Source organism: Rhinolophus ferrumequinum, chromosome 19 (genome assembly GCF_004115265.2).
Source record: "Rhinolophus ferrumequinum isolate MPI-CBG mRhiFer1 chromosome 19, mRhiFer1_v1.p, whole genome shotgun sequence".
Lineage (NCBI taxonomy): Eukaryota > Metazoa > Chordata > Mammalia > Chiroptera > Rhinolophidae > Rhinolophus > Rhinolophus ferrumequinum.
Window position 1 is genome coordinate 13,353,107 of NC_046302.1, and position 18,346 is coordinate 13,371,452.

The following is an 18,346-nucleotide window of genomic DNA, read 5'->3' on the forward strand; positions in this document are numbered from 1 at the left end:
GCAAAAGTGTTGTTAAATATACTAAAGTATAAAACTGTTTTCTGTCTCCTGCCATATCTCTCTACTTATTAGTTGTGATTTTTAATTAAGGTACTTCTAAGCAAAGAAAAAAGCAAAAGTTTAAGTTATTAGCATGAATTTTACTATTCATCTTTATATTGTTCAATGTAAATATAAGTACATTTAAATTGTATGTATTGTCAAAATTATGAAATTTGTATTTAATAGATCATGCTTACGTATATCGTTTTTACCAGAACAGTGGAAACATGACACAAAATTTACTGCTTATATTTCACTTCTTGATACATGCGCATTCTACCAACACTCACTCCCTTTGGCTTACTGTTGAGTAAGGAAAGGTTGAATGAAAAGAACTATGGATTACCCTTTCTTTTTCTTTCAATGTCATCGTTTTCAGCATAACTGTGCTAATACAGGTGAAAAATTCAAGAAATAAAACATATGATAGGTGTAGAAACAGAAAAAAAAATTCCTTCTTCCCGCCTAGGTTCTTTGACTTGTCTAATAATTAAATTGACATAAGATGAATTAATGACAGAAATGCAAATTTAATTTCTTATGTATGGGAACTCTATAAAAATATGAGGCTCAAAGAAGTAACCAAAGCAGGAAGCTTTTATACCTTTTAAACAAGAAAACAATAAATTTGTGAAGAATTGGCAAAACAAAGGGATTTAGGTTTGGGGTAGTAAATTGGTGAAGAAGTAACAAGGCTTGTTTATACAGCCTTCTTAGCCTAAATTCCCTATCTTTGGTGATAAGGAAGGCTCTGCGCTCCTGGTACAGGGAGGATACCTTTCGTATGGTAGATTAATCTTCTTTCAGGGAGACTGTAGTGCAGGAGATCCTGCCAACTTCGCCATGTGTCATGCAGGGTGTCAGGCGGGGTCTGTGGGGTCTCTGCTCCCGCTCCCCACACAAGAACGCAGGACATGGTGAGGCCAAAAAGGCACACCCACGGAGTCATAGGTAGGGGAGTCACACCACTATACTCTCGCTGGCGGCTAGGTTGGAGACACAGGAACCAGGAGCAACACAATTCTCAGCCCTCACTGTGCCGCTTGCAGACTCAGCCACCATCTTCTTGCTAGCTCCCCCTTTTTCTTTTTTTAACTAGCCTAGCCATGGCAGTTATATTCATGGCTAATGGCTCACTGGTTACAGCTGACGGCCAACTAGCCACAGCTGCTGGCCATTTGATCACAGTCGATGGCCATTTACTACCTGAGCCAGCACCTTTCTATGTGAGGCCGAGAGCCTGAAAACTGCTTTTTGGGGCTCTGTCCCCACACTCCACCCTACAGGCTCTCGCCTCACAATCTACGTGACAAGCGTCTTCCGCGAGGGGCCCTGTGCGAGGAGCCTGGAGGTGAATGCTATTTCCTGGACACAGCCAAGCTCTCCGGTCACAGCCAGGGTTTCTCAGGGCACCACCAGTACTTCTGGGCACAGCCAGACTTCCTGGACTTCTTAGGGTACCACTAGTCTCCCTGGGCACACGAGGGCCTCTCAGGGCACTGCCACTCTCTCTGGACACAGCCAGACTTCCTGGACACAGCCAGGGCTCTCAGGGCACTGCCACTCTCTCTGGACACAGCCAGACTTCCTGGACACAGCCAGGGCTCTCAGGGCACTGCCACTCTCTCTGGGCCTCTCAGGGTACCGTGCTGGAACAACAGTGGCTCACAGTCAAGGTGCTTACATATTCTCGATGGCGGCCGGTCAAGACACAAAAGCAAACATCCGCCAGTTCCACTACATTGTGGTATGTTCCCAAACAAATAGTCAAGCTGTCCATTAAATTAGGGATGGAAGGCAATTCCCCATAGTCCATAGTCATTCGCCAGGGCTGTCCTGGGGGTGAGGGATGACCTTGACCTCACCCTCAGCTCCCACAGAGGACTCAGCAAGCCTTTCCTCCTGGGACTACAAGTCCTGCATCTGGGCTGCCTCAGCAAGCACTTCCCAGCCCACAGGGCCGCAAGGACCTTCGCTTTCTCCGGCCTCTGCTGGTTGGGGAACCATCCACGTCTTCTCACCCCTCCACGGGGTTCCAGCTCTCCGGCAGCTGCTCCTCCTGGTCTTCCTGCAACTGAGTGTTCATACGCACAAACTGCTCCACCGTCCTTTGGAGAGCTTTGGCCGACACCATACCCTGCTCGCTGCGCCATTTGTCGTGCAGGGAGGCCTGCGGGGTCTGTGGGGTCTCTGCTCTCGTTCCCCACACAAGAACGCAGGACATGGTGAGGCCAAAAAGGAACACCCACGGAGCCATAGGTAGGGGAGTCATACCATTATACTCTCACTGGCGGCTGGGTTGGAGACACAGGAACCAGGAGCAACACAATTCTCAGCCCTCACTGCTCCACTTGCAGACTCAGCCACCATCTTCTTGCTAGCTCCCCCTTTCTCTGCTAGTGTAGCCACGGCAGTTATATTCATGGCTAATGGCTCACTGGTTACAGCTGACGGCCAACTAGCCACAGCTGCTGGCCATTTGATCACAGTCGATGGCCATTTACTACCTGAGCCAGCACCTTTCTATGTGAGGCCGAGAGCCTGGAAAGTGCTTTTTGGGGCTCTGTCCCCACAGAGACTAAGGAGGGTCAGAGTGTCCTGCTTGTACCAGCTGTTTCTCAAGTCCTTTCAATTCAACATAATCAATATGGCAAAGTGGCATATTTTGGGGTGGCATATTCTGTTCCCCTTCATAGGGTCCCTTGGTCATCTGTGTTTCGTCGCACTATTACCTTGTGTTGCAAATTTCAAAACAAATTCTGGTTCCAATAGACAGCATGGCCTCTTGAGACTGTCAGCTTCCCCTCTTAGTCGTGGACATAAATACTTAACGTCACTCTCACATTGAGTCTCACGGAACTCCCAGGAATCATGGGACCACCAGAATTCACCATGGTGTGCACTCTATGCAGACGAGGCAGCAAGGGATATCTGCAGACATGCATGACGTATACCCACTGCTCCACTATCTCATTGCACTTCATCCACAAAGCACTGGGTCAAATGCAAAGTATTAAACAAAGCACAGGACCATTCTGAGCATGAGGCCTTGTGCAACTGCCCAACCCTGCCTTGAAGTTTCTTATACCCACATAAAGAGTTAATTAGTAAAGTAGTTTGCAAAGAAAGTGGAAACTGACTAGTTCTTTTGTTGTTGTTTTTGTTTTAATGTGATCTGATGCTGTCTCAGACATATGGAAAGTCATAGAATAAATGCAGACCTTGTTCTGAAATTCATTCTTACTCCAAGATCTGCAGGAGTGAGAAGACCAGGAAGCAGATAGATCGTTTAACTTTGTCTTCAAACAAAGGCAATGTCTTATGGACTATAAAATTTGAATAAGATTTTCAGATAAAACAAGAGATTTCAAAGAAATAATGCTTCTTATTAAGCAAAAGATGTAACTGAAAAAACTTAAGAGAAACTATTTGAGTGGGAAGACAATTATAGTGAGAGTTCGGAGGCGTAGGCTAGTCCTGGCTTTGCTGATTGGCTAATTGTGGCCTTAGACAAGCGACTTCATCACTCTAATCCTCATTAACCTCCTCTATAAAATAGATGGTTTCCAGTTTAAAATTTGTCGAAGAGGCTTTTATAACTCAAGAAACCCCTTTAAATGATATAATGGTAGGCTTTAAAGAATTCTTTAGAGAATTCACGGGGCTCCTCAGCGGTGCCTTCAAGCAAATATAGTTCCTCCACTGTACACTAGGAACTATGGTTTGAACAATCATCTTTCCCATTTTCTGCATCTTCTTTATCCTGAAGGACTATGAATCATTGCTGAAAATCCAGAGAGATTTGGGAAAAGTTGAATGACATTTTAGATCCATAAAATTCAGTTCTGTTTCATTTTTTCTTTAGATCATTTAGCTTGTGTGAAAACCAAAATTTACCTCACTACCTGAAAGTTCTATTTTATAATTTATTGAATGCTATTATTAATATTTTATCAGGGGATTATTTTTGCTATATTTTTAAAAGGACTGCCAAAATGTAAAGTATGACTTTTATTATTCTTGCAGAAAATTGATTTTTTTTAAACAGAAAGATAGACTCAATCTTATAATATAGTCAATAGAGAAATAAATATTTCAAGCAGGAAACAGAAGAGAATTAAAATTTGTTGCGTTCCTATTATGTATCAGGTACTCTGTTTACATATATCATTCTGTTTAACCCCTGCATAATCATCTGTGATAGGAGAAAATAAGAATATTACCAATTACCTATGCTAAGCCAGAAAGTCTCCTGGAAGCTTTTATTGCAAACTCCAGCCCAGACTTCTCTGCCACATTCTAGTATTGTATAATCCAACCACCTGCATGACAAGCCCACTTGGCACTATTAGCGCAAAATTAATATGGCCAAACTAAGCTCATCCTCTCTTCCCAAAAGCCTCCATTAGCCACAGCCTTTCTCATCTCAAGTGATGGCAGTGCACTCTTCCAGTTGCTTAGGCTAGAAAGCTTGGAGTCATCTTTGCCTCCTTCTTTTCTTGCCCTCTCCACCTAATCCATCAGACGATCCTTTTGAATCTTGCTTCAAAATAAGCCCAGCATGGATCTGCCCATTCATTCCTCACTAGCTCTACCTGAGTCTGAGCCAACATTGTCTGTCTCCAAGAAGATGAACTTTCTACCTGCCTCTATCCTGACCTCCTGTATGGTCTATTCCCAACCAGTAGCCAGGATGAGCCTGTTCATATATAAGCCATGTTAATTCTAAACTCAACCTCCTGTGATGGTCCCCATTTCACTCTTAGAGTAAAAGTTAAAAAGCTTTGAGCCACCCTTGATCCATCCTTCCCTTTACCTCCCACAACACCTTCCACTGCTCTCCAATTTTTTTCTTTTACTATTCTCCCCCTCCCTTACTTTACTCCATTCCCAACTTCCTGGCAATTCTAAGAGCAACTGGGCACACTCCCACCTTAAGGCATTAACCTTGGTGGTTCCCTCTGCCTGGAGCACCATTCTCTTGCATGTGACTAACCCCTCACATCTTTCAAGTTTGGGTCATACTTTTTCAGTCAGATCCCCTTAACACCCCGCATCCTCCAACCCATGCACTTCTGAGCCCTTTTAACTTGGTCTGTTTTTCTTAAAACTGTACTGTGTTTTACCTTCTAGAATACCCTATACTTTATTCCTTCACTGTGCTTATTGTTTACTTTCTGTTTATTCATCTTCACCAAAATGAAATTTTTACTGATTATTTCAAGTATCTACCATAATGCTAGGCATATGACAGTTGCTCAGTAAATCTTTGTGGGATGGTGAAATGAGTGAGTGAGTAAGTGAGTGAGTGAGTGAGTGAGTGAATGTTTCAATTTGTTCCTCATACTAACCTGACCAAGGCAAGCTTCCATTTCATAAATAAGAAAATTGAAACTCAAAGAGGCTAAGTTATTTTCACAAGTCAAAAGCCTTGTAAGTGGCAGAGTTGAGATTAAAAGACTTCTCTGATCAGAATGAACCTTTCCCACTTTATCACACTGCAAAACATGTCTCTATGAAAATATATATTCCATAAAGTGCAGTGCACTTATAGTTTCTATTTCCCTTTCCCCACACTCTCAGCCAATATTTTTAATGAACCTCTTAAAATACTGTAAAGGGACTGGCTTATAGAGAAACTCATATAAAATGAATGATGTGAGGTGTATTAGTTAGGACTCTGGTTCCAGAGTTATAGAAACAAACCAACTTGAGCTAGCTTAAGTCAAAAAATTAATTTAAAAATAAAGGATTTTAAAAAATTTTAAGTAGAACCTATCATAAGGATATATGAGCTCATGGAAACCACAGAAAAAAATAAAGAAGTGTGAGCAAGAATCACGTAAGTTTAGAGAGTTCTTGCTCTATCTTCCATATGTATCTCTTTCACTCTCTTTCCCCACAGTTTACCAGTGTTTGCTCCCTCTGCTTTTAAGGAACAAGATGACCAACCTCCAACTATAACTCTTTTACCCCAACAAGACTGCAATCTCCTAGTCCCAAATTATAAGCCCTCCTTAGGTGAAGTACCTCCGGATCCAATCAACAAAGGCCAGAAATGAGGATTCAATGACAAACAAACGATAGAGGACATCTTTGAATGTTGGAGGATTTGGAGTTCCGGTCAGATCCTAGAGAAAGGGGCTGAGCAGATACCACAAAAGTAGCTGACTTTTGAAGAACCCAGTGGAATGGTGGACAGCACACTATTGAATCAAACAGCTTAAGTTGAGATTTTTTATTTGGAGAGTGCTTTTCATTTGTTGATTGTTTTTGCCTTTCTTTTGTTTGTATTCTTTCTCAGATATAGGTGCTAAATATCAGTTACTTGGTGATAGAAAGGAGCAGGAGAAAAAGAAGGGACTCTTGGAGTAAGAAAAAGCAAAGCATTATTCCAGAGAATCAGGAATTCTGATTCTCATTTCAATTCTGTCACCAAAGGGCAAATGTCTTGGGCAAGTCAATTCCCTGGTCTCAGTTTCCTTATCTGTGTAATGAGATGATTAATCAAGAATCAGCAGGTTTCCAACCTGCTGAATCAGGAGAATGAACTGGGGAGAATTTTCAAGTGAAGATCACCCTGACTCTGCCCACAAATATTCTGATTTAATAGGTCTTGCATGAGATTCTATGACTCATATTTTTCAACAGCTTTCCAGACTATTGTGATGATCAACCATGTTTGGGAACCACTCGCTAGATGACATTTAAGACACCGCCCAGTATTTAAGATACTTTTTACATAATTATTTTCTAAGAAAGCACTCCAGTTGTAATAAAATTGATTTCTTATTGTATATCTGGGATTCTGTCTCAGAAATTGCATAATCTTTTTATTTTGTTTCTACATTCAGTTAAGAACACTGTCTAGCACAAAATAGATTCTTAAATATTTATGAAGGGATCAATGGACAGTTCTATATGTTTTAACAACTATCAGTTTTCTATTATCTCCTTGAGTAACCGATTCTTCTTCTATGTAGGGGAAAAATTACTCTTAGAGTTTGTCTGATTTAATGGAATATTGAGACTATTTAATGGAATAATCATATATAAAACCAGAGCTTATAATCATAATTATACCTAATAGCTTTTGATAATTGAATCTCATTTTTATCCTTTATAATATGGACAAATGACATATATGTGAAAATATTATAGTGCCAGCATGTTTCACGTGCTATGAGAATACTTGGTATTGTTCTTGCATTTTATCAACCACAGCATTCTGATACCTAGCCAGTCAGCTTTGCAGTCTCAAAATATTGCTCATACAAGTTCTTCATAGAATTGTATAAGCCCTGAACTTTTTGAATGTTCAGTCTTCTTTTGGGAAACAAATACACTGTTATAAGTTTCTAAAGGGACTGAACTTTGAGGCAGAGATTCTGGGATGTCGTTCTGCCCTTGTGTCTATTAGCTGAATAAAATTGGGCAAGCCATGTCACCTCTTCTGACCTGTAGCTCTTCTTCTGTAAGATTTCTACATTCATTCAGGCACTGTAATTCTTATAAATAATTAGAAGGTTAAAAAAATTACTCATACCAGTATTCTCAATTCTGAATACCATTGTATCTGTGCTTAATACTTAGATTTACTATTCTCATTCTCTTCTGACACTATTTTAAAATGTACTTAGGGCCACAGAAGTATTTTACTTAAAAGAAAAGAGAAGTAGAACTCTGTTAATTCCTAAACTTTCAACACTAGACTATTTTTGTGAACAACACAATTCCTTTTCTTTGTGACGTTTCAGAAAGGAAAGTCACATCTCAGCATAAAGCAAGTGATGTGATCAGAATTGGTAACCCTCTCATATGTCTGGGCCCAATTAGAAGCTCTATTTTATCACTTTTCTTGAGAAAGCATCATTGATAATAAAGGGGAATGGTTTGACTTAGGCAACAGCAAGTCCCTAGTAATGCACTTGGGAAGATTATGCCATGATTGGTGTCCTCCTTTGATGTCAGAACTACTCCAGAAAGAACAATATTTTTGACACCCTTTTTAGTCACAGCTGCTTAATTGTAGTATTGGTAAAAAACAAATAATGCACAAAAAGTAAATACAATAGTGTGTGTAATATATCTTACAAAAATCAAGTGATTGATACTTGCGTTTTATTGCTTTTTAAAGTGGATATAATTGCTAATCGTAGGAAAGTAGATTGTAGAATATCAAACCTATTTATTACAGTGACATTTCTTATCGTTGATTTTATTTTCTGAAAAGCATAAAAATACAAATTGTAACATCAGGCAAGAACATGGCCATGAAAATTTTCTAAGAAGCTTTATTCTTATGTCATTGAATTTAATGGCTGCCAGGTTAGTTTTTAGGAGATCTTAAGTATCTTTTTGTTCAGGCCAGTTATTACATCTAATCATTGCATTCTGTTGTTTCAGAACTGTTGAGCATCACGTGCCAAGAGTGATATCGAGTTTTAAAAAACTGCATAGTTTGTATCTTTTCCTGCCTTAGAAGCAAGAAAAATGGAGAATTGATAATCAAAGGTAAAACAGTCTCCTTTCCTATTATATAAGACATCCCCACAGCTTCCGCTTCAGCCATCTTCCATGATACAATTTCTTTCTCTCTGTCTCTCTCTCTCTCTTTTTTTGATAGCATAATATATTTGAATATTAATATCTCTGGCTTGTAATTCCAGATATTTAATAGGCGGTTGAGCTTAAAGACTGATTTTTAAATCCCTAGTTCCCTGTATGGAATCTGAATGAGACGTGTTTTATACATTTAACCTTCATTTTTGTTCATCTACAGTGGTAGATTAGGCAAATACCATTTTCATGACTGTGAATCGAACTGTTGTACTTCAGATTAAGCATGGAATTATGAAAGTAGATGGCATCCTGTCAGCTTATGTTTTTTTCTTAGCATGTTGTACAAATGTTACTTTATCAGCACAGACATGCGCAGCGTGATCCTTGTGTGCTAAGAAAGGCAATGGAAATACTTGAGGCGATGCTACGATCTCTGCTCCTTTCATTTCTTTATGTACTTTTGGGAAGTAAAAAAAGAAAGGTCTTAATGACGTACAAATCAGAAAAACTACATACATCGAGTCAGATCAGAAGGGGACTTATGTGGCTGCATCTTTGTTTGGTTTGCTTGCAGGAGAGTACAATGTGTGCGTGGTATAGTGAGGAGCTAATACCACAGATCAGTTAGAGCATGGAGAGTCAATTAAGGAAGAAGCAAAGACCAAAATAAGGGTGGGTGAATGGGTCCACCACTGTGGACCAGGGGAAATTTATTCCTTCGGGACCCCCCAAGTGGGAAGGGACACCTCCTAAAATTTCTGCCTGAAGGGTGTGCAGCAAGAGATTTATCAACTCCCCTTGGCTGTGAATTGCTCCCAGAGGCATTGACAGCCCCACATTCTGGGCTGTAGTGGTATCACATGAGGCAAAAAGCAGAAAGACACTGGAGGTGTGTGCTCTAAAGGCCAGAAGAACCAAGCTGGCACGAAATGGTCTGTCTATGCAGCTGTGGCTGAAATCAGAGGTGGGCAATGGGGGCGTGATACAGGGAGTCAGAGGCATGTTATTGTTTCTTTTATACTGTATTTTGAATCATAAAATAACTCACATTCTCTTCCTAAAGAACTATACCCAAGAAGATGTTTTGTGTTTTAAAGGAATTAAAGAGTGATACCCAATTGTCATAGAACTGGAGTGAACTGTTTTAAAACTAATTTCCTCATTAATAAATTGTCCATTTCAGACTGAGAAGTCTATCTGGGTCCACCCATACATTTGAGACACTATATAATAAAATTTGAAGTATGACTAAAATATTGGAATAGAGATAATATAATAACATTTTATGATAACTATACTTATCATTAACTGTATATTTTATATACAGTAAAGTGTGAATATACAAACATATGTATAATTATTTTCTTTCCTATTTGAAACTAACCCAGTTAGCAGTGTCATTATTTGTGTGAAATGTGTGACTTAAATTTGTCTGTTAGAGCATAACCTGGCATGAATGGTCAGCCAGCAAAATAGATTTAACACATTAAAGAGAATCAGGATTGAGTGTTTGTTTTTGACAAAAGGACTCTTAACAGATTAAAATAAAGTCAGGTAGAGGCTTCCGTTGTGTTGTGACCTAGAAGATCATATGTTCAGAGGAGGAATGTAATTGGTGAACTCTCTAAGGAGCAGCTGTTAAAACAAATAACATTTAAATATTAAAGAATGCACATTAGCATGCAAATCCCTACTGAAGGAAATGAAAGTGGAGGGGGAAAGGAGAAAGGGCAGCAGAAAAATGCAGGACAGGGAAACCAGGGAAGTGGCAGATGGCAAGGCGGGAATACCAAAGAGGACAGAATCAAACTATGAGGTGAAGAGAATCACTGACAGTGGAGAGTATCTCTTAGAGCAAACCACATGCCGAGCACAGAATGCAAACCAAGTGAGCAGTCCCAGTTAATTTGAGACGTGACAAATTCCTGAATTATCAAAGAAAGAGTCAATGACTATATCTTCTCACCTGAACAATGCAATTGCCTCTATGGGCTCATTTCGCTCTAAAGTCTTAATAAATAAAAATTCTGATTGTGTCTGCTCTTTGCTCAGACACTATTCTCTGATTTACCAATTCATCATTGTCCAAACTTCTTAATAGACATGTAAAACCTGTCACTCTAAGTTTTCAGATTTATTTCTTATTCCTTGACTTTACTCACCAGTGGTCTGGACTTGTCTAGTAATGCATATTCTGTGGTTTGTATCAAGTTCTCCAAGTGGTTTTGATGCATTTTGGTTTGCATACATAGATTGGCCTGGGATGAGGCCCAAGAATTTGCATTTCTAATAATTTCTTGGATAATACTGATGCTGCTGGTGCAGACATTACCTTGAGAAGCACTATGTAAAACAAATGACCCCGCTGGCAATAGGAGCTCTACATTGCACTTTGAGTCAAAGTAAATGGGCTGCAGTAAAAGGGCTCACTTGCCACCCTCACCATTGTGGGTGGTGTACTAGTTTAAGGACAGGGTCTGAGGCTTCTGGTCAACTACCAACTGAATATCATAAAGTCCCCAATAATAAAGCTTTTGATAAGTCTTATATGCCCTGCTGTGATATAAACTTTGTACATTCATAAATATTAGTTGGCTGGATGGATGGATGGATGGATGGATGGATGGATGGATGGATGGATGGGAGGGAAGACAGATGGACAGGTTTGGCAAACAAGGGTTGGTTTAAGAAAGAAACTTAACTCCTTACATAGAAACCACTCTGGCATATGCCATTAAAGAAAAACTAATTTCCTTAACATGAAAACTTCCTTATTTTACAAGACCATACTTAATATACAAGACATTTTATTAGGTAGAATAACTGTGATTCAGAGCCTCAGTGTCTGGTTATCAATAATATTGTGCTTTTTAATAAGCAGTCTTTCACGGAGGAATTTCTGCTATTTGATTGAGTACAACAGAGGGTAAATGCCATTTATATCAAGACAAATTGTACATTTCACTTTATAAAAGAGCCACTGGGTATATAAAATCAGGAAATCACAAGTATTTAATAAATTCCTTTGCAAATGTCTCTTCCTTGAGTTTAAATTTTGCAGCTGCAGCATAATTTGAATGTTTATTCACATTTAGGACAATTGTGCTTTCCGGTTTTTTGCTTTCTTGAATTCAAATGTGTTCACATATCAATGTTGCACATTTTCTCTCTGCATCTTTTGTCTGCATACAGCATCCCGTGATTGGCTTGGTAAATTTATCCTACTTTTCTTGCTAAAATAACTGTTCCTGCTGTCTGTTTTCTGCCTACTCTTTGATTTATTCCAGAAATTGGGCTCAGTGCCTACTTTTAGAACTCAGTGTGAAATTTGTTCTGTATGTTTTTAAACCAAGTTCTCACATATATTTTGTGTTATGTGTTCTATAGTGGCATGAAATTCAAAATGCACACTTGAAAAAGCTTATTATATTTATGTTTGGCATAAATAATTACAATGGACAATAACATGAATCCTGAAAATTTATTTTTTTAAATTTATTTCGTAATTCACTTTAACAGTAGAAAATTAAAATTTTCATGTCATATTATGGTATGCGTAATGTTAAGCTTAAAGAAAAAGTCCTAGTTCCAACTTTGTTATTACTTTCATGTATGTCCTTGGCTGAGTTCTTAAACCTCAGGCACCTCCATTATGAAAAGAAGGATTTAGGATAAATGTCTCTGGGGATTCATGCTAGTGGATTATCTTTCAATCTCAGGATGCATATTATATGAAATGCTACTTAAAATCAGGCATAGAAGTATGTGTGTCAATCAATTGACTTAATGGCATATACAAGTATTTGACAGTATAGTTCACAGAGCAGTGTTTTTAATACAGAAAGATCTGAATTCAAAACCTAACTCTCACTTACGAACGGTATAAGCTGGGAGAATTTACTGAACCACTCTACGTACCTTAGTATCTTCATCTGTAAAATGGGGTTTGAAGAGGGCCGTGTTATTGTTACCTGCAAGATTGCTTTAAAGACTAGAGATAATCCACAATATATCTAGCACTACATGCTCATATGCTGAACATATTTAGTTCTAAAGACCTGTATAAAACACGAAGCTGACCAGAACCCAAACCATGGTTTTAGAGGTTAATGGAGATTACATTTTTCTTTGCCAATATAATTCCATAAGGCTAAGAGATATTTATTTGAGACTCTAAAAGATGAACACAGTTTAGAAAATGTATCCATAATTTAGTCATCTGAGACTTACAAGATTAGTGGGAAAAAATCAACATATTTTTCATCTAGACAGGTTATTTGGTTCTATACATTGTCAGTGATTACACAGAGCAAGCAAGGCCCTTTTCTTCAAGAATGACTCCTTCAATGTCAAAGCGTAAAATTTGCAAAGTGCATTCTGTCTTCTGTCTTGTTATGTAGACACAGTTTGGGCAGAAATTAAAATGATTATTCTTCAAGACATAAGTTTAACCTGAATAAATATTCCTACACTCTTTATATCTAATTCCTATAAGTTCAAAGGTGTTTCTTTCTTTCTTGTCCTCTAAAAAATTACTTTTATAGTCAATTTGCCTGATGCAGCTTTATACCCAGAGGCAAAAGAAATCAAACGTTGGTCAATAGACGATTCATTTACTACAGGATTCCTGGAAATATTGAATTTTTTCCTGCTCTTTTATGTGTTTTTGAGGTTGAATTGTCACTTTGTTATTGGTTAACCCCAGTACATTCTCAGCAGAAATTCAGAGCTGCCTGCTTAACAGGGGGAGATCAATAACGTTTGGGGGTAATATTTCATTTTATTTTAATTTTAGCAGAGGATTTAACCCTGTTGGGTGTTATTTATTTCAATATTTTATAAATCCTCTGCAAGTTAATGTGTTTTGAGGAAAAACTTACTATTTTATTCCTCTGTACTTTTTATGTCAGAAATAATTTGGGAGCTATGAACTACTGGTAGTGTTTGAGTATCTTGATTATTTTATACATCTGTAAGATAACTAAAATCTACTTGTGGAATGTTTCATTTATTTGTCATGTTTCAGAGACAGATCACCGTGAAGCTGAAAATTATACTGATGAGGTTGTTTCAAGCCCTAGGAGATTCATTCTCTCTCGCTCTCTCTTCTGTTGTGGTGGTAGTGGTGATATTGTTTATTTAAACAACCCAGTCTTGCACAGTAGCACAGTTATTTCTACATAGGTCAATTATTACTGAAATTGGCATTTTTTATGAAGTGACCTGTTAAGTACGCTCTGCAAGAAACATAAATATTTTTGTTGTATGATAGAATAATTTCTTTATAAAACACAGTATAATAGAGTTTACTACAACTCACATTGTTTGAGCATTTGTTGACATTGTAAGAATACCTAAGGATATTTACTAGGTAGTAAAAGGATGCAGCTTGATAAGAATTATAAGTAAAAAAGAAAAGAACGAAAGGCTTGTTGGCCAGGTTTATTTTATTCTTGCTGTATTTTCATCATGTGCTAGAAATTTTCACCTAAAACGTCTTGTTTATATAAAAACTAAGTTTAGGGGAAAGATGATATCATTTTAAACAACCAGCATTAGTGCTGGGATTATTTACCATTCCAATATAATCTGAGAATTATAAATGAGGGTACAAATTTGACAAAGTAATTGCAATAAGAAAGTGCCTATCTCTGGCACTACAAATATTTGAGGTCTTTGTTGGTATTTATTCATTATTAAAAACATAATAGTAAGCATGTGTTAAATACTTAGGAATGTGTCACTGTAGGGGAGACACAATTTTATAGTTACCTTCTTAGGGTCTTTGGCTGGGCTTGAGAATTAAATTGACATAAAACAGATTAACAGGAGAAAAGCACACAAATTTATTTAATGTATATTTTCTTGTACCAGCTGTATTTCAAGTGCCCTTGGCTCAAAATAATCCTTACACCAAAGTGACATATTTAGGGACAGCGTATTCTGCCTCCCTTCACTAGGAATTGTTTTAAGCACTTTACCTAAATTACCTCACTTAATCCTTACTATAATCTATGAGAAAATTTTATACAATTACTAGGAGAAATTTTCAAATCTACCATCATAGTAACAGATTCCAAGATATTTTTCTGTCATAGAGGAAGCTCACATGCAAAAAGAAAATTCATTGGAGATGTAGAAAATATGAACAACATACTAACAAGCTTCATTTAGTGGTCATGTATAGACTTCTTCCACAATTGGAGAATACCATTTCTTCTCAAGTGCGTATGCCATATTTTTTAAATTATGTACTGAGCCATAAATTAATTCTGAAATATACTGTCCATGTCACAGATGAAGAAGCTGAGGTATGAAAAAGCTAAATAACTTTCCAAAGAACAGAGAGCTAGTATGTGGCAGAGTAGGGCACAATCCTGACAGTCTGCCATCAGAGCCAGTCAACTACTGCAGTATCTGTCCATATTGGTTGTCTTCCAGGTGGAAAGAAAAGAGCTGGTCTTTAAGAGATCATTTAAACTTATATACCAGGAAAAAGGGATAGAAATTAAATATAATTTATTAGATTATATTTTGACACAAGGATGTTGCCAATTTTAGATTGACCAATTGGAATGTTATGTGACCTATGATGCTACAATTAGAGTAAAATAATTTAAACCATAAATAAAAAGTAGATTTAAATAATTGCTAAGTGTTTCAATAACAAAAGCAAAGCAAAAATGACATAGTTTGAATTATTACCTTAAATTAATTCCCTTTAATAACTAAGACCTGAATTATTAATCATGTTTAGGACCTATGTATTAAATAGAAGGACATCCATTGGTGTTTCACAAGCACATCAAACTCATTATTTCCAAAACTAAACTCATAAATGCCCCCTCCCATCTGCTTCTGCCTCCTCTGCGGTTCTCTGTCCCCGTCGATGTCAACACTACCCACACATCCAGTTGCTTAAATTAGAAACCTGGGAATCATCTGTGAAATCTCTTTGCGCACCCCCCCTCAACTTTCGTAAATTTGAATGAATTTGTTGAATGAAGTTCCATACTGTGTTTCTCTGAAAATAAGACCTAGCCGGACAATCAGCTCTAATGAGTCTTTTGGGGCAAAAATTAATATAAGACCCCGTATTGTATTATATTGTATTGTATTGTATTATACTATACTATACTATACTATACTATACTATACTATACTATACTATACTATACTATACTATACTATATTATATTATATTATGCTATGTTATATCATATAAGACCTGGTCTTATATTATAGTAAAATAAGCCTGGATCTTATATTAATTTTTGCTCCAAAAGACGCATCAGAGCTGATTGTCCGGCTAAGTCTTATTTTCAGGGAAACACAGTATTACCCATCTAATATTTTAATGCCCAACTTGTTGGATGATTACAGTCAGTGAAAGTATGGAGATCAGACATTATGCTCTGCTGATGTTTTCCAATGTGTTTGGTTTCTGGCCACACTATTCAGTTCCCATGTATGCTTTTGTTGTTGTTTGCATTTTGTTGTTAGTGCTGGTGTTAGTGTTGAATGTAAATACATTCATGGAAGATCTATTGTAGAACAGCTGAGATGTTTTCTCTTCTCCGTGAAGATATTATATATGTTGACAAGTACTGTGTTTCGCCTTTGGCACACATACCCTCTCAGCAGTATTAGCCTCTTTAATTATGTCCCCTGGGAAAAAAAATTGGTTTCTGTGGAATGCGGCTTTCCTAATCAAAGACTTCCTGGGTCTCAAGCAATAAGAAACTCAAATGTTTGTAACTGAAACTTGCAGTGGAGCTTAATTGGGCATATATTTTAATTTCTTTTGAGGATCAAAAACTCTAAATGTTACACATAAGAAAATATTTCACGAGGGATACAAGGAAGCTTTCACACATTTGATCTATTTTTATTTATGAGAAATAACTGGTAAAGAACATATGCATTGTTATTAAAAACTTGAATAATTTGTCTCTTCTTAGACTTTTAAATTACTGCTTCTTTCCTGATATTTGCATTACGATTAACTCAAACCTATTTCTAGGTGTGGACAATTGTGCATAGTTAGAATATGGAGGAAGGTGCCTTGGGCAGGTAAACTGGGATCCTGTGTTCCAGTAGGATTTTAAGTTTTAGGTGAACCTTGCCCCCGATCTCCCACCCCAGGAAGACAATTATCAGAAGAATTACAGATTGAATTCCAAGGAAGGTCTTCATTTAGGGGGCAGGAGAAGAAAATGGAATTAGCTGGGAAGTGTAAAGAAAACCCGAGCTAGGCAATAGTTAAAACATTTAAAAATACATTTTATTCAGTGCTATTGCAATAGGTAAAAAGAGATCTCAGTATACAACTGGCTTCAATTCCAAATACATCATGGACAAATGGAGATTTATAGCCAAGGAACAGGGGTTCGTGGGTGGAAATTACTAAAAGGAAGCATCAAAAGTAAGAGGAGATTCTGGTTCAACAGACCTAACAGGATTCTTGCTGAAGGCAGATCAGGGTGATCAGATACCAAAGAGTGGGGGTTGAAGGATTTGATCAGATATCAAGAGTGACCAGTTATAAAAGGTGGGGGTTTTCTCTAAAGTGACTTAGTAAGATTCTCGCTACAACTGGGTGATGCAAGTTCAACAAAACAGAAACTGAGCCTAAGGTGGAGGCCTGTAGGGCCTAGAGAAGCCTGACTAAAAGTAATCAGGGAGAGTTTTTGTAAAAAGGTTGCAAAGAGAACCAGGAGAATGGAGATCTTTCTTGTCATGAAGGCTAAAAAGAAAGTTCCAGGGTTCAGACTCGCAAATTGAATTAACATGGTCATGTCATAATTCTAAATTTAGCGATTTCTTTCAAATATGGCACCTATTTTATAAGTTTATGAAAGTATAAGTCTTGAAATTATAAATTCAGTCATCCTATCTCACCTATCTGACACCTCCATTTAAAAAAAATAGACCACCATTATCTCAATGTCAAAATCTTGGGATCATCTTTTACTCTCCTGTCACTCCCTTCCTATCTATCCAGCCCCTCACTTGGTTTTGGTTGTTTTCCCCCGTGCTTTCAAATCCCACTCTTTCTAACATCTTCTCCACAATCATCCTAATTCAGGCCCTCACTGCCTCACACATGAGCTGCTGCAATAGCACCCTAACCTTGTTTGTACCCCAGGCTAACCTATTTTCAGAATTCCATTTTGTAAGCCATCGTTATATTAACCTCCCTAAAATACCATTTCTGATATGTTTTTAATAGTTAGTGTTTGTTGAGTTCTTATGTACTAGACACTACGCTAAGTGTGCTATTTTATTAAATTCCTATTTTATTAAATAATTTTAAGAAGTGCTGTTATTCCTACACTGCAAATGAAAAAAAATTCTGTAGAGAGTTTGAATAACATGCCCAAGGTCATCACAACGAAGTAGAAAAGTCTGTCTCCAAAACCTGAGCCTGAACTGTTGTTGCATAGTACCTTCTGTGGCCATGTATAAAAAAGACAATAGTGACCAGATGCTAGCAGCTAGAGCTGGGTAAACTATGGTCGGATAGGGAGAGATTCCATTGATCTCACCCAATGGGAAAACTTTTATTCAAAATTTTTAATCTAGGTACGGAAAGAAATGTATTCAAATGGTGAATGGACTTGAGGGATTAGAATGTGGGGAGATCTTTGCGTCTTGTGTCTCTTCCCCTTCATGAGCCCTGTCATGAGTCCTTGCCTTATAGTCATGCTGTCCTCTCTGCATGACATGGTCTGACTGAATT

General features: G+C 37.7%; 1 protein-coding gene across 3 annotated transcripts in view; it reads left to right on the forward strand.

Annotated features, from left to right (window-relative positions):
* Positions 1–18,346, forward strand: part of DLGAP1 (DLG associated protein 1) — an 853,569-nt gene that overhangs the window by 305,729 nt on the left and 529,494 nt on the right. For all 3 annotated transcript variants that reach the window (XM_033087117.1, XM_033087115.1, XM_033087116.1), the window contains exon 3: positions 8,449–8,556. The gene's annotated coding sequence lies outside the window, so the exon portion shown is untranslated. The remainder of the gene's footprint in view (positions 1–8,448; positions 8,557–18,346) is intronic.